The following is a 19,629-nucleotide window of genomic DNA, read 5'->3' as shown; positions in this document are numbered from 1 at the left end:
CATCAATGTAGAAGAGGGTGTGTTTTTGTTTGGGGTGAAGAAGGAAGGTCTGGACAGGTCAGCGCCTAAGAAAGATGCTAACTTCTAATTAAAACATTTGGGGGGAAAGAAAAAACAGGTATGTGACTTCCCCGGTGGTCCAGTGGTTAAAATCATGCTCTCAATGCAGGGAGCTGAGGTCTGATCCCTGGCTGGAGAAGACCCTGCATGCTGCATGGCGTGGCCAAAGAAAAAAAAGAGAGAGAGAAATAAAAACAAGACAAAAAATCCCAGGTATGTGTGCGCTGAAATTTCTGAACTTACGAGTTTATATAAGGCAATCACATATTTCCATGAAATTTCTTTGAGAGGAATTTTATTTCAACATTTCTTTGGTAACTTTGGGATCAGGGACAGTGATCTAGGGACCAGGGATGGAAGGACTGAGGAGAATAAAATGGAAGAAAGAAAATCAGTCCATGGAATGCTCTCAGGTTGGACATGACCAAAGGCAACTAGGACAAGAGCCACCGGGACCTCTAAAGAGGCCTCAGAACTGTGAATCCAAGGGATAGAGTCCACGGGGTTGCAGAGTCAGACACAACTGAGCAACTGAACACACAGGTAGATAAATAGGTGAGGAAAGAAAAAACAGCAAAATGACAACAATGAGCAAATCTGGGTGAAATACACATGTTCTTCACACTACTATTGTAACCTTTCTCTAAGTTTAAAACTATTTAAAAAAAAAAAACTTAAAAATATTAACCTCTAGGTCAAATGAAACTGCACACACAGTTCAAGAGACCTGAGCTGTAGTCCAGGTCACCGATGCTTGTTAAGTGTAAGTTTTCTCATCTGGAAACTCGTAGAATTTTCGTAAGAACTAAATAAGGTAATACATGCAAAAGAGATTTGAAGCATTTAAAATAACACACATTTGGGGAACATTGTTAGAAATGAGAGTCTGACATTTGAAAAACAACTTACTAGATGGGGTGTATGATCAGGCATCATCTGAGCAGTAACAGACATATCCAGACAAATGGAAGAATGGGTGAGATAAAGTGAAAGAAAGGGGGCATTTTTGGTTATTTTCAGCAACCAACACCCTATCCCAAATTGGTTCTCTTCAACAGGCTTTATTATCTACTACATATTAGATAATATACATATTACAAGAATTAAAAGGATACACATTTGGTATCCTCAGGGAACTGAGTCTATCATAGTGAAAGTCACTCAGCCGTGTCCGACTCTTTGTGACCCCATGGACTATAGCCCGCCAGGCTGCTCTGTCCATGGGATTTTCCAGGCAAGAATACTGGAGTGGGTTGTCATTTTCTTCTCCAGGGGATCTTCCTGACCCAGGGATTGAACCTGGGTCTTCTGCATTCCAGGCAGATTCTTTACCATCTGAGCCACCAGGGAAGCCCGAGTCTGTCATAGGATAAACTAAAAAAAAAAATTAAAATCTGTAATATGATGTATTGAGAAGCATCTACAGAAACACAAATAAGAAACCAGTAAATCTGAGGTTTGGGGGCAGATACAGGAGAGTTTCTGGCAGGAAATAATTATTTGAACTGAGCCTAGAAGAATGAGCTGATCACTTAAACCTAAGAAAAGAGCATTTGAGGCAAAGAGAATGTTTGATGAAGATATTAAAGTACTTGATTTGCTCAGTCTCTTGGCAATTTTTTGCCTCCTCTGTGACCTCTCCTCCACATAACTTCCTTGCATGCATGATGCCAAGAGAATTCCCTCTATTTTAATTTCTTTTCTGTTACTATCTTTGAAATTTTAAAGTATAATAAAATACTGGGTGGCCTACCACAATATGAGGAATGAATGAAACCTGCTGATAAAAGGTTTAGGGCTAATTAATTCTCTTAAATCTGATACTGGATCCCAAGAAGGTCATGGCGTTGCTTAAAATAAAGAAGCTTAACATCTGCATATCACGCCATTCTCTTCTTTAGAGTTTGGGTTATCTCATAGAGCATTTTGGTTAATGGTGCTGCTGCTGCTGCTAAGTCGCTTCAGTCGTGCGACCCCATAGACGGCAGCCCACCAAGCTCCCCCGTCCCTCGGATTCTCCAGGCAAGAACACTGGAATGAGTGATTAATGGTGCAGGTGAGTCTAATTACCAACTCAGACTGAAGCTCTCAGAAATGATGTCAGTGAATACACATGCTGTGGAAAGGGAAAGAAGCAAGACTCTTCATAAAGCCACAAATAACTATTTTGGGTATTCATAAGATGCCTTGGTTGGTACAGAAAACAGTAACATATGTCTCGATTTAGAATGTAAGTGAAAGACACCTCTGTGGTTAATCATTTCACTTGCAACAAGGGAGCAGAAGCCCCCAGCAGACACATCCCACTGGAGCTACAGACAGGTAGAAGGAGACTTTCAGTTTCAATTTTGCTCTCTCTTTCTCTAAAATGATTATAGCTTCTGCTTTTGAACAAACAGTAACAGTTTCTGATCCCCATTTTACTGCCACTGAAGACCAAAGTGAGAACTTGTTTTTGACACAGGAAATACTGGTGAAACTCCTAGCTCAGTCAGCACTTTCTAAGCAAGTTTCCGCACATTTCTTCCACTCCTGTGCTTTGCGGTCTTGCCCTCTCCAAGATACTCACTAGAATCCGGAAGCTATCCAGATCCCAGGTACTACTGACTTTTTTTTTTTTTTTCAAGTGGTACAAAGACTTAAATGAAGCAATGTCTGAAAACTGTTCTAGTCACCTCAAGAGAAAATTACATACTCTGAAATCATCGACTTAGAAGGCATTGCTAGGATGCTGCTCCAAGTCTGCAATGTCTTGACTTACAAGGGCAGAGTAAGTTAAGATGGGTATTCTGGGCGTTTTGTTTTGAAAAATCAACAACACGCAACTTAAAACAGCTTTAGCTCTGTCATCTTTGGCTGCCGATTTATGCCCAAAGAAGTCAGCTTTATACTTTTTTTAAATTAATTACACACACAGATTCTTCCCTTCTTTCTGCTCTCTTCACCAAAGTAACGCATATGAATAAGGTTTCTCTCCACTCAGTTCATTTAGGCTATCTCTGGTTCTTGTGAAATATTCTACCGGCAAGCTACTTTGATGTGCAGTTTAAATGTACTTTACCTATAATGAAACTGAGAGCAGCTGGCAGGCAACGGAGGCAGGAAGAAAGATTTTTCAGATTCTGGAATCCTCAGGTTCCAATTGCAAGATGGATTCTGAAATCCTTAGAGGAGTTCAGAAATTCCCTAGAGGTAGCTTTGTTAACTCACCGCCACTGTATCCCCAATTGCTTTCTCTCCCTTGGGGTGCAATGCTCTAATTAACAATATTTAAGTTAAATACTCCCACAGCACCACAGTTTGGTATGTCTTTCCCAGGTGAGCCAGATGGACTGAGGAGGCTCCCAGGAACTACTGCTTTTAGTTTGCACGCCCTTCCAAGCTCCTTGCCAGGATGCTCCCCCACAGCTCCCTCTCCTCTACAACAAATTCTCTCTTTTCGTTGATACTTAAAATTATATTCATTTAAGGGTTATGCCTTCAGCCTAATGTTTTAATTTCTGTTAAAATGAAAATGCTTTCTGCAATACTATTAATTATATTCTAATGGATGATTCTAAAAAACAATTTTGATACACAGAGGAATGCTTTAGACTTTGACAGTCAATTAACCATTATTGATCACTCTGAGAATTAACATTTATTACTCACTTACTATGTTATAAGCTCTGGACTGGGCACTTTTGGTTGCAAGCAAGCATACTCAGTCACGTCTGACTCTTTGCGACCCGATGGACTGTAGTCTGCCAGACTCCTCTGACCATGCAGTTTTCCAGGCAAGAATACTGGAGTGGGTTGCCGTTTTATTTTCCAAGGGATCTATCCCACCGAAGGATTGAACCCACATGTCCTGCATCTCCTTCACTGGCAAGCTGATTCTTTTACCACTGAGCCATCTGGGAAGCCCCAGTTTTTGGTATGTTACTTATTTTAAGTCACAATAATTTTGCCAAGTAGCCATTCTCATCTTTGCTTCTCAGAAGGGAAAACTGAGATTCAGAAGGTAGGAAAGATTTACACTACCTGGAGGTGGTAGCCAGCATCTAAATTCATCTCTGCCTGTCAGATGCCAAAGCTGAGGCCACCGTTGTGCTAAGACCCAGAACAGGATGTGCACATTCTTATCTTGAACGGTAGCAGGAAAAGAGTGGATGGATAAGGACCAGGGATCTAGGGGAAGGCTAGTCTGGGGTTCTGTTGAAGGAAAATAAGAATAAAAAAAGAGAGAGTGAGAGAAGTGAAACATGAGGAGAATATGTCCTCATTTTAGTTACTAACTACTCTGAGGAAGATATTGTGCTAAGTCTTGGTACAGGAGGGAAGAGGCAAAAGCCTCAAAGAGCTCAGGCAAGAGAAGAGACACCAAGTCAGTGACTTGTACAGGACAGGCTGCAAACAAGGACAGGCTGCAAATTGGTGGCCCATTCAAAGTTGACCTACTCAGTGATGTGAAAGTGAAGTCACTCAGCTGTGTCCAACTCTTTGCGACCCCATGGACCGTAGCTTCCCAGGCTCCTCTGTCCATGGGATTTTCCAGGCAAGAGTACTGGAGTGGGTTGCCATTTCCTTCTCCAGGGCATCTTCCCGACCCAGGGATCGAACCTGGGTCTCCCGCATTGTAGGCAGATGCGTTACTGTCTGAGCCACCAGAAATTTTTAAATGTTCCCTCTTTTTGTTTATTTTTTAAAATAAATGATCACATACACATGAAACAATCTTCAAAAAAATAACAAGCGATGCAAGTGAAAAGTAAATAGTAGCCTTCCTGATTCTGTTGCCAACCACACAGGCCCGCATCACAGAGACAAGTCATGCTTCTAGTTTTGTTATGTTCTTCCACAGATAATCTTTAAATACATTTAACATATTATATACATAGGTATTATATATCTTCTTTAAGATAAAATACATACTTGTTATTTGAAAAATATAAAGACAAATGGTTAGCATAGAATATAAACTGTTTATTATGTACCTTGCTTTTCTTAACAATACACATCATGTTAGTATGTATAAGCTGCCTTACTTATCCTTATGGCTATATAACATTCCATTATATTCATGTAGCATAAGTTATTTAGACAGGACCCTTTTGATGGACATTTAGGATGTCGCCAATATTTTACTATTAAATCAGTGCTGCAATGAATATCCTTATGCACATATCACTTTGCAAATATGCAAGTATTCTTGCACGGTAAATTCCTAGAAGCAGACTTGCTGAGTCAAAGAATACATGCATTTGTATACAGCTTTCACAGAAAATGTCAAAAGATCTCCGCAGAAATATTCTCAAACTCACATTTTCATAAACAGTACATGAGAGCATCTATTTCCCTATCTCACACTGTCCCACACCTTAGCCAATCTGTAGTAGAATGTGGAGTCTCTGTAGCTTGTATTTGAATAGCCAACAATTTTAAATGCAGGGTATTTCACAAGGGGGAAATAAGCATGACTCCCAAGTTCTCTTAAAAAATCTAAAATTTGGCAACTTTGGACCAACATTTCCATGTGGTTACCATCTGAATGGTGACCAGTCTCCTTAGACAGAACGTGTGGGCTTGGTATTGTGCCAATCCACCCCCAACGTCCCACTATATTCTTCCCTGACACTGAAGCCAAGAACCAGTTACCATTTATTGGCTTTCACTAGAGCCCCATTTAGTAGTTTATATTTCCTTCCTGGTTTTAGATATTTGAGTTCTCAACTGGTCAAGAGAGAGATTATTAACAAAAGGGAAAACAACTGAAGTAAAAAGTAGAGTAGTTAAGACAGCCAGAATAATAGGTAAACACAGAATAAAAGTATGTTAACACAGTTCATGAACAACAAATATTAGGCTCTTCTGAATGATCACCCATCCTCCTAGAATTTTATTATCAGGCTAGCTGTATAAACTAAATCCAGCACTGAGTAACTTTATACCGGTGGCACAAACATCCCAGAGTAACTTCGAAAACCTTGGGGTTAGCCCTAATGTGGATCTAATCTTGTAACAACCGTGGTTCTTGCCTTCTAGAATGCAAATGTCTTCTATACATCCAGGTGCAGGAAGTATCACACTGCTTTATTTTCCTAAATCAAATTAAATTTGGAGTCACACGCATACTCAAAAGGAAGTAAAATCAGCAGACTTTAGTTGTCATGAGGAGGCAGCAGAGCTTATCAGACCTGCCCTGATAACTTGGAGAAGCACTCTGGTCTGGGTTCTGTCATTATCTAAACCTGTGATGTCCACCTGAAGACCAATAGCCCACTCCCTTCGTGGCAATTATGGGCACAAGAACTTTCGGGAAATTCTAACTCAGGCCTTTAGAAACAAACTGTTGGCTTCTCTTCCCTTGTTTGGGGAAAGGAGATGGCTTATTCTTTCCTTTTTGATTTGCAGTGGAACAAAACATCTCCTTGGCTTGATTTTCCGAATAATTTATCTGATGCTTAAGGAGGAAAGTTCTGCAGTTTCTGCAGTTTAAAAGGTGAGATCTTCCTTTGATTAGAACCACATAACAGATCAGGTCCTAGATCAACTGCAACAATCTAAAGAATAGTTAAATTGCCATAGATGGACCTATTAAGAATCCTCTGCAGTCTCTTGGGCCCTTTTATCTACACAACTATTTATGGAAATATATACATCTAGCCTAGAGAAGGAAATGGCAGCGACTGAGCATGCATGCATGCATTGGAGAAGGAAAGGGCAACCCACTGCAGTGTTCTTGCCTGGAGAATCCCAGGGACGGGGGAGCCTGGTGGGCTGCCGTCTATGCGGTCGCACAGTGTCAGACATGGCTGAAGCGACTTAGCAGCAGCAGTAGCAGCATACATCTAACCTAGATCTGAATCTCACCATCTTGAGGGTTTTTTACATGGGCATTCATTTTTCTGAAGGCTGATCTGTCATTTAATCCATTCTCTTTATGATTTTGAAATGATTTGTTTGGAATAAAAAAGTTAGATTTACTATCCTCAAGGCTTCAGTTAAAAGGAAGGATGGGAAGGGGGCAGTGACCATTAGATTAAGGTTCAATTAAAACTTGAAACAGATATGAATCAGAACAAAACATCACTCACACAGATTTTCCTTCTTTCTTCTGACAGACTGACAAGTACATATCTAAATAAGTCTCTCTTTCTTAAAAAAAATAATTTTATTAATTTATTGTTGACTGTGCTGGGTATTCATTGCTGTGTGGGCATTTCCTCACCTTGAAACAAGTGAGGGCTACTCTCAAGCTGTCGGCTTTGTCTTCTCATTGCTGTGGCTTTTCTTGTCACAGAACACAGGCTCTAGGGCACATCGGCTGTTGCACATGGGTATTTGCACATGGGTATTTGCAGCTCCATGTCTCTAGAGCACAAGCTAAATAGTTGAGGGGTACGGGCTTAATTGGTCCGGGCATGTGGGATCCTCTCAGATCAGGGATTGAATCTGTGTCTCCTTCATTGGCAGGCACACAGGTTCAATCTGAGCCTCCCTTTTTTGTAATAAAATTACTACAGAGAAATACAGAGACATTAGTTTGTCCACAAAGGTCCATCTAGTCAAGGCTATGGTTTTCCCAGGAGTCATGTATGGATGTGAGAGTTGGACTATAAAGAAAGTTGAGCACCAAAGAATTGATGCTTTCGAACTGTGGTGTTGGAGAAGACTTTTGAGAGTCCCTTGGACTGCAAGGAGATCCAACCAGTCCATCCTAAGGGAGATCAGTCCTGAGTGTTCATTGGAAGGACTGATGTTAAGCTAAAACTCCAGTACTTCGGCCACCTGACGCGAAGAGCTGACTCATTGGAAAAGACCCTGATGCTGGGAGGGATTGGGGGCAGGAGGAGAAGGGGATGAGGGAGGATGAGATGGTTGGATGGCATCACCGACTCAATGGACATGGGTTTGGGTGGATTACGGGAGCTGGTGATGGACAGGGAGGCCTGGCTTGCTGCAGTTCATGGGGTCCCAAAGAGTTGGACATGACTGTTCAGTTCAACAGAACTGAACAGAAAAATAACCCATGGCAAAGAATAGGGACATATATAGCAGTTTCCTCCTTTTAAGATTTCAGCAAGTGACTACTGTTGAGTATTTTGCTCATTGACTATTTGCTCCAACATTTTGTGACATTTCTAATAAACAATCTGAAATTTTTGAGACCAAAAGAATATATTTTCTTCCAATGCCTAAAAATATGCAATATTACATTTAAGCTAGTTTTTGTTATAAGATTTGTTGGCTTTTGAAAGTCAACTTGCTGTGACTGCTTCAGAGATAAGTGTAAAAGTTGGAATTTTAATTGTTTACAACTCATGTTGGAGAACAGTTAAGCCTCTATAAAAATTTGACTTTGTACTTTTCCATCTTGAGTGTGATTTTACATCCAGAATTCAAACTCTGAGAATATAATTAAGTTGGATTTACAGTGACAGCATCGTCAACAAGGTATTTACCATTTTGATGAGAGAATTTTTGCACTGATTTAAAGCAAAACAGCTATAGATAAGTAATTTTCACAGAGTGAAGTTTTCCAGAAATAAAGATGCTCTTAAATGAGAATGATGTCATCATAAAGCCGTATATCAAGGACAATTACCCAACATGTGACCTGTGAAAATTAAACTCATTTTAGGTTTTATGTGATGAGTCTCTATAGTTACAGTCACTGGACAGTGTCAGCAGTGCAAATTTTGAATAGACTTTCCAGTTCATAGAAATTCTTGGCAGCTTTTACACATAAAAACATTGTAGATTTCTTCATGTCCCACTTGTTCTGTTTTGGTTTGCATGGATCCAGCCCAGAGCTTCTCCAGAGCTCTCCTAGGAAGAACAGAGCTCCCCTCCCCATCCCATGGTGCTGTTTCCTCTGTTCTTTCCCAGTCCATCTGACACCATTTGCTTTCTACCTCCTATTATTCTTCATGTCTTACCTACTTAAGAGTGATGCTATGGTCTCATTCCTAAAACAAACAAACAAATAAAACCTGAAGAGCAAAGATAGCTTTCCTGGCATTTCAGTGGAAGCTTGACAGGGAAGTGAAGGAGGTACATGAATTCAGTCCTCCTTCTTGAGCATGTTCAGTGGCTCTTCATCACCTATTTACCTATTTTTAAAAATTTTATTTCCTGAGTCTAGTGTTCGTGGCCTAGCAGATCTCTCCAAGCTTTCTGCTGTTGTTATTCAGTTGCTAAGTCATGTCTGATTCTTTTGTGACCCCATGGACCACAGCACGTCAGGCTCCTCTGTCCTCCACTGTCTCCCGGAGCTTGCTCAAATTCATGTCCATTGAGTCAGTGATGCCGTCCAACCATCTCATCCTCTGCCAGCCTGTGCTCCTTTTGCTTTCAACCTTTCCCAGCATCCAGGTCTTTTCCAGTGAGTCAGCTCTTCACATCAGGTGGCCAAAGTACTGGAGCTTCAGCATCAGCATCAGTCCTTCCAATGAATATTCAGGACTGATTTCCGTTAGGATTGACTGGTTTGATTTCCTTGCTGTTCAAGAGACTCTCAAGAGTCTTCTCCAGCATCGCAGTTTGAAGGCATCAATTCCTCAGTGCTCAGTCTTCTTTATGGTCCAACTGTCACATCTGTACACAGCTACTGGAAAGACGGTAGCTCTGATGGACCTATACGGACCTTTGTTAGCAAAATCATATCTTTGTTTCTGAACACGCCACCTAGGTTTGTCATAGCTTTCCTTCCAAGGAACAAACATCTGTTACTCCAAATCACTGTTCCATAAAACTACTGTATTAGTTCAATCATAGCTGTCTTCACCCCCCACCCTAAATTGTATGTCAAAATCCCAATACTTCAGAAGTGACCTTATTTGGAAACAGGATTTTTACAGAGGCAATCAAGTTAAAATGATGTCACTAGGAGGGGCCCAAATTCAATGTGACTGATATTCTTATAAAAAGGGGAAATTTGGATCCAGAGACAGACATGAATAGAAGAAAGATGATATGGAGACAGGGGAGAACACCATGTGAAGATGGGAGATTAAAGTGATGCATGTTAAGGAACACCAAAGGTTGCTGGCAAACCATCAGAGCCAGGAAGAAGTAAGAAAGGCTTCCCCTAGAGGTTTCAAAGACAGCACGACCCTGTCTAAACCTTGATTTTGAATTTCTATCTTCCAGAACTATGAGACAACAAAATTCTGTTCTTTCAAGCCATCCAGTTGCTGGTACTTGGCTACGGCAGCCCTAGGAGGAAATCTCAAGTGTCTCTTGATACTATTCCTTCTGCTTTTATTTCTCTTCTTCCTTCTTCTTCTTAAAAAAAATTCTATTCTTTTCCAGAAGCCCAATTACACCTTGCTTCCTCGGCTGCCACTGTCCCTTGTAAAAACAATCATTGCTTGGAATTTGAACTCCTATAGCATTTCCTGTGTTCTTAATATTGACAGTTCCTTATAGCTTGTGGGTATTTAGCTTACATGCATATGTTCTCTTCCTTATTCTAAACTCTAAAAAGACTATACTTTTAATATTAGTTAGGTAAGCAATTAATTATGTGAAAGTATTCAATAAATAATTTATTGACAAACACAGTTGGCACTTGAACAACACAGGTTTGAACTACACAGGTCCACTTATGTGGGGATTATTTTCAATAAATACATAATTTATATACTATAAATGTTTTTCTCTTCTTAATGATTTTCTTAATAACATGTTCTTTTCTCTAGTTTACTTTGTTGCAAGAATACGGTATATAATACATACACAAAATGTGTGTTGACCAACATTTATGCTATTGGTAAAGCTTCTGGTCAAGAGCAGAGTATGAGTTAAGCTTTGGGGAAGTTAAAAGCTATACACAGATTTTTTACTGCTGGGGGTTCAAAGCTTTTAAGCCCTGTGGTGTTCAAGGGTCAAGTGTACACTTAAGTAACTATCTACTGATCTATTTATCTATGTATCCTACTGGAGAACTCTGACCAACACAGTTATATTTCCTTTTTATTGAAGTGTAGTTGACTTGGGCTTCCCGGTGGCTCAGACGTGAAGAATTCTCCTGTGATGCAGGGGACGCCATGGGTTCGATCCCTGAGTCAGGAAGATCACCTGAAGGAGGTCATGGCAACCCACTCCAATATTCTTGCCTTAGAGAATGCCATGGACAGAGGAGCCTGGCAGGCTGCAGTCCATATGGTTGCACAGAGTTGGACACTATAGAACCAACTGAGAACACACATAGTTGATTTAAAATATTATAATATTTTCAGGCATAGAACATAGTGATTTGATATTTTTAGACTCCACACCACAAAGTCATTACCAAATGTTCCCTGTGCTATACATTACATTTCTGTGACTCATTTATTTTATAACTGGTACTTTGTACCTCTTAATCCTCTTCGCCTATTTCACTCCTCCCCCACCCTCCTCTTCTTTGGCAAACACTATTTTATTCTGTGTCTGTGAGTCTGTTTCTGATTTGTTATGTTTGCTCATGTGTTTTGTTTTTTAGATTCCACATAAAAGTGAAAACATACAGTATTTTGCCTTTCTCAGCTATATACCATTTAAATCATATGGTTACACCATAATTTAATTATTCTCTTCATGATCATTTAAGTGGTTGCAATCTTTGCTCTTATAATTTCATGAAAATTAGCTTTACTCATATAGCCTTGATAGCACCTACAATCATTTTCTTGAATAGATTACTAGAAGAAGACTTAGTATATCAGAGAGTATGGATATACCTGCATTTCTTGACACAGGTCATCAAACTGTTCTTCACAACTGGCTATTCTGGTTTAAAGTTCCACTAATAGCAAATGAAAAGTGCCTACTACACTATAACCTTAAAACATCTCAGTATTATCATTTTAATGATACTTGCCAACTAAGGTCCGTCTAGTCAAGGCTATGGTTTTTCCAGTGGTCATGTATGGATGTGAGAGTTGGACTATAAAGAAAGCTGAGTGCCGAAGAATTGATGCTTTTGAACTGTGATGTTGGAGAAGATTCTTGAGAGTCCCTTGTACTGCAAGGAGATCCAATCAGTCCATTCTAAAGGAGATCAGCCCTGGGTGTTCATTGGAAGGGCTGATGCTGAAGCTGAAACTCCAATACTTTGGCTACCTTATGCGAAGTTGACTCATTGGAAAAGACCCTGATGCTGGGAGGGATTGGGGGCAGGAGGAGAAGGGGATGACAGAGGATGAGATGGCTGGATGGCATCACCAACTCGATGGACATGGGTTTGGGTGGACTCCAGGAGCTGGTGATGGACAGGGAGGCCTGGTGTGCTGCAGTTCATGGGGTCGTACAGAGTCGGACACGACTGAGTGACTGAACTGAACTGAATATGTAAAATTACTATAATAGTATAATAATTTTTTAAGTCATCTGAAATGACAAAAGTGAGTCTTTTGTTTTCCTGGGAATTTTCTGTTTAAGCACTTTGGTCATTTTTTTACTGCAGTATTAGTATTTTTTCTGGCAGAATAGGATGTCTACTATCTGGAATCTAGGTTTAGGTTTAAAGTTGAGGTTCAGAGGTACAAAGTATCCTACATGCTAAAGAGATACATTGTACCAAAATGTCACCAAAAGTTTTCACTAGAGAGTTCTTCCTCCCTCTGAGCTTGAAAGAGGTAGCAGAAACAGTGCTATTTCTTCCAGTTTCTTCTCACCCCTACCTGCCACCCCAGATAAAGCACCAGGCTAGGCAGTTTTTGTAGTGTTTCCTCAACTCCCTACACCCATTTCCTGAAGTCACTCCTACTTCATAGCTTCTAGTGGTACCAGGGATGGGGATATGATGTTGTGGTCTTAAGCTATTCAGGACTCATTCAATAACAAAATCCCTATAAGATTTTGGAATCTGTCCAGGAAAATGTTAAGGGATAAAAAATGAAAGTTAAACACAGCACATTTTCAAGCAATGGTTTGTTTTTTCTTTTCAAAAAGCTACTTCATTTTTATACCCAAAGAAGTAAAAACAGCTCAATGATTGGTTATACTTATTATTAGAAGCCCAATAAAAAGCTTTTTATTTCTGACAATGTGTTACTATGTGTTAGAGATAGTTTTCTCAATTGTCTTTTGCCTTTAACTTAAATTTGTTGTTTAATGTACTGTGTTACATTAAAACTACTGGCCTATCTTACACTTTAAATGAATCTTTTAGCATGTGTGATTTTGGGACACTGTGCTTCAATCATTTCAAAAATATTGGCTCATTGAGTTATTCAGACCTTCCATATGCCGACACATTCCATTATATGATATCAAAAGTAAATCACATTAATTAATACCGCCACTATAGTATCGAAAGTCTTTATTGCCAAGTTTTTAAGCTCACAGAGCTAGATAGCTTTCAAAAATCCTAACCTATTTGGAAGCTTGAATATTATCATTGGAAACAACATACTGTCAATTATTTCGCTTGAAATGACAGGCTCGTTTCATTTATTTTTAAGAAAATATCTGCCAAATACACAGGTCTGAATTATTCTAATTTGTCAATTGTTCTTTCAAGTTAAAAGGCAGCTAATTCAACTTGTAATTTACAAAGTTGCATAAGTGCTTTTCTACAATACAAACATTATATTTTGGTATGTAAAAAATTGCTAAAGCTCTCACTCTCTGAGACGGTCCACCATCTTCCTATGCAACGTGTATCTCTCTGAATAAACCTGATTTCCCACTTAGTTCTCTGGGCAGAGGCCCTTGCCTGACCACTCATGTCCCTTACAATGTCTTATATTAATAAATCTACTTCTTGCCTATCAAAAGTAAAATGCTGTATGCACAACCTCTCTTTTGTTGCACAGACATATCCTAGATGTGTCAAACTTTAGTAAAATTAAACATTTTGACTACCTCATCTTGAATATTTTCATATTCTTTTTTTAATTTATTTTTAATTGAAGGATAATTGCTTTATGGTATCGTGCTGTTTTCTAGCAAACATCGACATGAATCAGCCATAGGTCTACCCAGATGCACTCCCACTTGAACATCTCTCCCACCTCCTTCCCTATCCCACCCCTCTAGGTTGTTACTGAGCCCCAGTTTGAGTTCCCTGATGAACATTTACATATTCTAGGTGTAAATTTTTTTCTGGGAGTGCCTAGTGGTAAGGAATTCTATGACTTTTCATCTAGTTTCTTGTCCCTTCCTTGACTCATCCTAAGGGGCCAGAGGTCTTACTGACCATTGGACCATGGGTATAAATGAATGCAAAGAAAATGGCAAACAATATCTTAGTGTAATTAAAACACAGTTTTGACAAAAGACCTGTACTCTGAAATCTATAAGATGCTTATGAAAGAAATCAAAGATGATACAAAAAGAAGGAAAGATATACTATGTTCTTGGACTAAAAGAATCAATACTGTCAAAATGACTATACTACCCAAGGCAATCTATAGATTCAATGCAATCCCTATCAAATTACCAATGGTGTTTCTCACAGAACTAGAATAAAAACCATTAAAATTTATATGGAAACACAGAAGACTCTGAATACCCAAAGCAATCCTGAGAAAGAAAAATGGAGCTAGAGGAACTGGACTCGCTGACTTCCTACTATACTATAAAGCTACAGTCATTAAAACAGTATGATAGTGGCACAAAAACAGAAATATAGATCAGTGGAACAGAATAGAAGGCCCAGAAATAAGCCCATGCACATATGGTCAATTAATTTATGACAAAGGAGGCAAGAATATAAAATGGAGAAAAGATAGTCTCTTCAATAAGTGGTGCTGGGAAAACCAGACAGCTACATGTAAAGAACTGAAATTATAGCCATACACACACACAAACAAAACTCAAAACAGATCAAAGGTCTAAATGCAGGGCTGGACACTATAAACTTCTTAGAGGAAAACAGGCAGAATGATCTTTGATGTAAATCGAAGCAATATCTTTTTGTATCCACCTTCTAAAGAAAATAAAAACAAAAATAAACAAACAAGCCCTAATTAAATTTAGAAGCTTCCGCGCAGCAAAGGAAACCATAAATAAAATGAAATGACAACTCACAGAATGGAGGAAATATTGACAAACAGAGTGACTGACAAGAGATTAGTCTCCAAGATATACAAACAGCTCATGTAGCTCGATGTCCAAAAAGAAGGAAAAAAATTTAAAAATATGCAGAAGATCCAAATAGACATTTCTCCAATGAAGACATACAAATGGCCAAAAAGCACATGAAAAAATGGTCAGCATCACTAATCATTGGAGAAATCAAAACCACCATGCAAGTCAAAACCACCCTGAGGTGTCACCTGATACCAGTCGGAGTGGGCATCATCAAAAAGTCTACAAGCAAGACTTGCTGGGGAAGGTGTGGAGAAAAGGGGACATCCCCACACTGTTGGTTGGAATGTGCATTGCTACAACCACTCTGAAGAACAGTATAGAAGTTCCTTAAGAAACTAAAAATAGGGATACCATATGACCCAGCAATCCCACTACTGGTCATATCTCTGAAGAAAACCATGAGCTGAAAAGATACATGCACCCTGATATTTATTGCAGCACTATTTACAATAGCCAAGGCATGGAGACAACCTATATGCCCACTGGCAGATGAATGGATAAAGAAGATATAGTACATATATACAATGGACTATTACTTAGTCATAAAAAAATGAAACAATGTCATTGACAGCATCACAGATGGACCTAGAGGCCTCATGAGGTCAGACAAAGACAATTATCATATTTTATCACTCATATGTGGAGTCTAACTTTTTTTAAATGATAAAAAAATGAACTTAATTGCAAAACAGAAACAGATATATATATATTGAAAACACTCATGGTTACCAAAAGGGAAACTTGGAGGGAGGAATAAATTAGGAGCTTGAGGTGAACATACACTTTCTGCCATACATAAGATAGAAAATCAATAAACTAAATTATTAAAACCAAGTATTAGAAAAATGAAGATCATGGCATCTGGCCCCATTACTTCATGGCAATTAGAAGGGGAAAAGGTGGAAGTAGTGACAGGTGTTCTCTCCTTGGGCTCTAAAATCACTGCAGATGGTGACTGCAGCCATGAAATTAGAAGACCATTGCTTTTTGGAAGGAAAGCTATGACAAACCTAGACGGGGTGTTAAAAAGCAGACATCACTTTGCAGACAAAGAGCTGTGTAGTCAAGGCTATGATCTTTTCAGCAGTGACATACAGTTGTGAAAGCTGGACCATAAAGAAGGCAAAGTGCTGAAGAATTGATGCTTTTGAACTGTGGTGTTGGAGAAGACTCTTGAGAGTCTCTTGGATAGCTAGGAGATCAAACCAGTCAATCTTAAAGGAAATCAATCCTGAATACTCACTGGAAGGACTGACGCTGAAGCTGAAACTCTGATACTTTAGCACCTGATATGAAGAGCCAACTTATTGGAAAAGACCCTGATGCTGGGAAGGATGGAGGGCAGGAGGAGAAAGGGGTGACAGAGGATGAGCTGGTTGAGTGGCATCACTGATGCAATGGACATGAACTTGGGCAAACTCTAGGAGATGGCAAGGGACAGGAAAACGAGGCATGCTGTAGACCATGGCGTCACAAAGAGTCAGACACGACTTGGTGACTGAACAACAACAAGAAGCAACAAAGACCTGTTATATAGCATAGGAGATTCTGCTCAATATTCTGTGATAAACTATATGAGAAAAGAATCTTAAAAGGAATGAATATATGCATTAAAACACATATAACTGAATCACTGCTATACACCTGAAACGAACACACTGTAAATCAACTATGCTGCTGCTCTTAGTCACTCAGTCGTGTCCAACTCTTTATGACCCCATGGACTATAGCACATGAGGCTCCTCTGTCCATGTGATTCTCCAGGCAAGAATACCAGAGTGGGTTGCCATGCCCTCCTCCAGGGGATCTTCCCAACCCAGGGATAGAACACCGGTCTCCCACATTGCAGGCAGATTCTTTACTGTCTGAGCCACCAGGGAAGCCCAAGGATACTGGAGTGGGTAGCCTATCCCTACTCTAGAGGGTCTTTCCGACCCAGGAATTAAACCCAGGTCTCCTGTATTGCAGGATTATTTACCAGCTGAGCTACCAGGGAAGCCCAAATCAACTTTGCTCTGATAAAATTAAAATTACAAAAAAAAAAAAAAAAACCAAACAGGTTTGACCTCAGAGACTTCCTGAGAATTTGGGAGAACCCTAGAGTCACACTGGGAAAACACTGTGTGGGAAAACACTATCATGTGGGATACCACAATAGATAATACAGTATTAATAAATTCACTGATGGTGGTACTGATGGAGACATTTCAGACAGGGAAGCCAAATTTTCCCAAATGTATCCAAAATAAGAGTACACTCAAGGAAATCAACCTGCCACCAGACTGCTAGCTAGTCTTCCAGGGAATTGTTGCCATTTCAGAGACTCAGCCATGATTTACCCTTTGGCCAGTTGAGCACTCAGCAAAGGTGGTAGTCAGATTAGCTTTGATGAGAGTAAGTTCGTGTTTCTGAGGCCGTGCATAACCTTCATCCCTGCTCTTATGCCACTTTGTTTATAAGATCTTAGATAAGCACTGGGGTGACTAGAAAGAGAAGCTGGGAGTTATCCACATAATTTGCCATCTTTTCCAGCTGGTAATTGCAAGACTCTAGTCAGTGACTTTTGATAAGAATTCATATGAGACAAATCTTCATATTCTGTCCTCATTCTAAGAGTTACATCTATCTGCCTCTTCCTAGATTTCCTTGCCCTCTAGATTTCCTTGTCTCCAATCTTCCCAGTATTGTATCTTCCGAGTCCCTCAATATCCAGTAGCAGCCATTAGCCATGCCCATGTGATCTGTATCTCTGGTCATCTTTCCTTTCAGATAGAGTGAGCAAGCAGATTCACTGCTTGAAGTTCTCCTCAGTGAAAGTACTTTATTTCCTTATGATCAATCAGAACACATCTTAGTTGGGCCATAATTATGCAGCAATTCACTTTGATCTGTGGCAGCGTATCACAAAGAATCATGTGTCAACTGGGCCTGAAGTTCTTTCTCCTCAGTCATCTGATCAGAGGGAGCAGCCCACGAGGTCATAGATGTAAGTGAAGGAGAGGCAACAATGCAGTAGAAGTAGGCATCATGAAGGTCTGAACTTCAGCTCATGCAGATTATATACTCAATATGTCTTTGAGTTCAGTCTCACACCGCTGTCACTTTATGATGGAGTACTGCTGTTCCTATCCAACTTTAGAGCTTTGTGAATCAGATAACACCCAGTTCATTACAGTCATCCCAGACTGTCTGCTCATTTGGTGTTTCATAATTAAGTATTTAGTCCCAACCAACATTAAGTAGCCACCAAGGTGCCATTTTGCAAAAGGAAAATGGATCTCTGCATGGCTTGGCTTTAAAATCCTAGGGGCAATGCACTGCCATTCTCTTATGGGGTGCCACCAGAAGCTCCTTAGAAAGGCCCTAAAAGCTGCAGACGTGCAGCTCCACATGGTCTAAATGGTAGAGTGGTAGTGTGTACTGGGGACCAGCTTCACAGCCTTCTTTTGCTCTGAGCCCCATTTGAAACCCAGTAAACATACATCTTAATTTATATGCAGAGTACATCATGAGAAACGCTGGGCTGGAAGAAGCACAAGCTGGACTCAAGATTGCCGGGAGAAATATCAATAACCTCAGATATGCAGATGACACCACCCTTATGGCAGAAAGTGAAGAGGAACTAAAAAGTCTCTTGAAAGTGAAAGAGGAGAGTGAAAAAGTTGGCTTAAAGCTCAACGTTCAGAAAACGAAGATCATGGCATCTGGTCCCATCACTTCATGGCAAATAGATGGGAAACAGCGTCAGCCTTTATTTTGGGGGGCTCCAAAATCACTGCAGATGGTGAGTGCAGCCATGAAATTAAAAGATGCTTACTCCTTGGAAGAAAAGTTATGACCAACCTAGATAGCATATTGGAAAGCAGAGACATTACTTTGCCAACAAAGGTCTGTCTAGTCAAGGCTATGGTTTTTCCAGTGGTCATGTATGGATGTGTGAGTTGGACTGTGAAGAAAGCTGAGTGTTGAGGAATTGATGCTTTTGAACTGTGGTGTTGGAGAAGACTCTTGAGAGTCCCTGGGACTGCAAGGAGATCCAACCAGTCCATTCTGAAGGAGATCAACCCTGGGATTTCTTTGGAAGGAATGATGCTAAAGCTGAAACTCCAGTACTCTGGCCACCTCATGCGAAGAGTTGACTCATTGGAAAAGACTCTGATGCTGGGAGGGATTGGGGGCAGGAGGAGAAGGAGACGACAGAGGATAAGATGGCTGGATGGCATCACTGACTCGATGGACGTGAGCCTGAGTGAACTCCGGGAGTTGGTGATGGACAGGGAGGCTTGGCGTGTTGCGATTCATGGGGTCGCAACGAGTCGGACATGACTGAGTGGCTGAACTGAAGTGAACTGAAGTGAAACATACAAAGTAAATCACCCAATGAGGCACTTCAGAATCTAAAACACCCCACAAATCATCATCTCTTTTTTAACATTAGCAGGTGGAAAATACATTAACACAGTTTTTACTTTGAAGAGATCTCAGTATATTCCAGACTCCTGG

Source organism: Ovis aries, chromosome 5, assembly GCF_016772045.2.
Source record: "Ovis aries strain OAR_USU_Benz2616 breed Rambouillet chromosome 5, ARS-UI_Ramb_v3.0, whole genome shotgun sequence".
NCBI classification, from domain to species: Eukaryota; Metazoa; Chordata; class Mammalia; order Artiodactyla; family Bovidae; genus Ovis; species Ovis aries.
The sequence above is the reverse complement of the archived record's forward strand: the minus strand, read 5'-3'. Positions refer to the sequence as shown.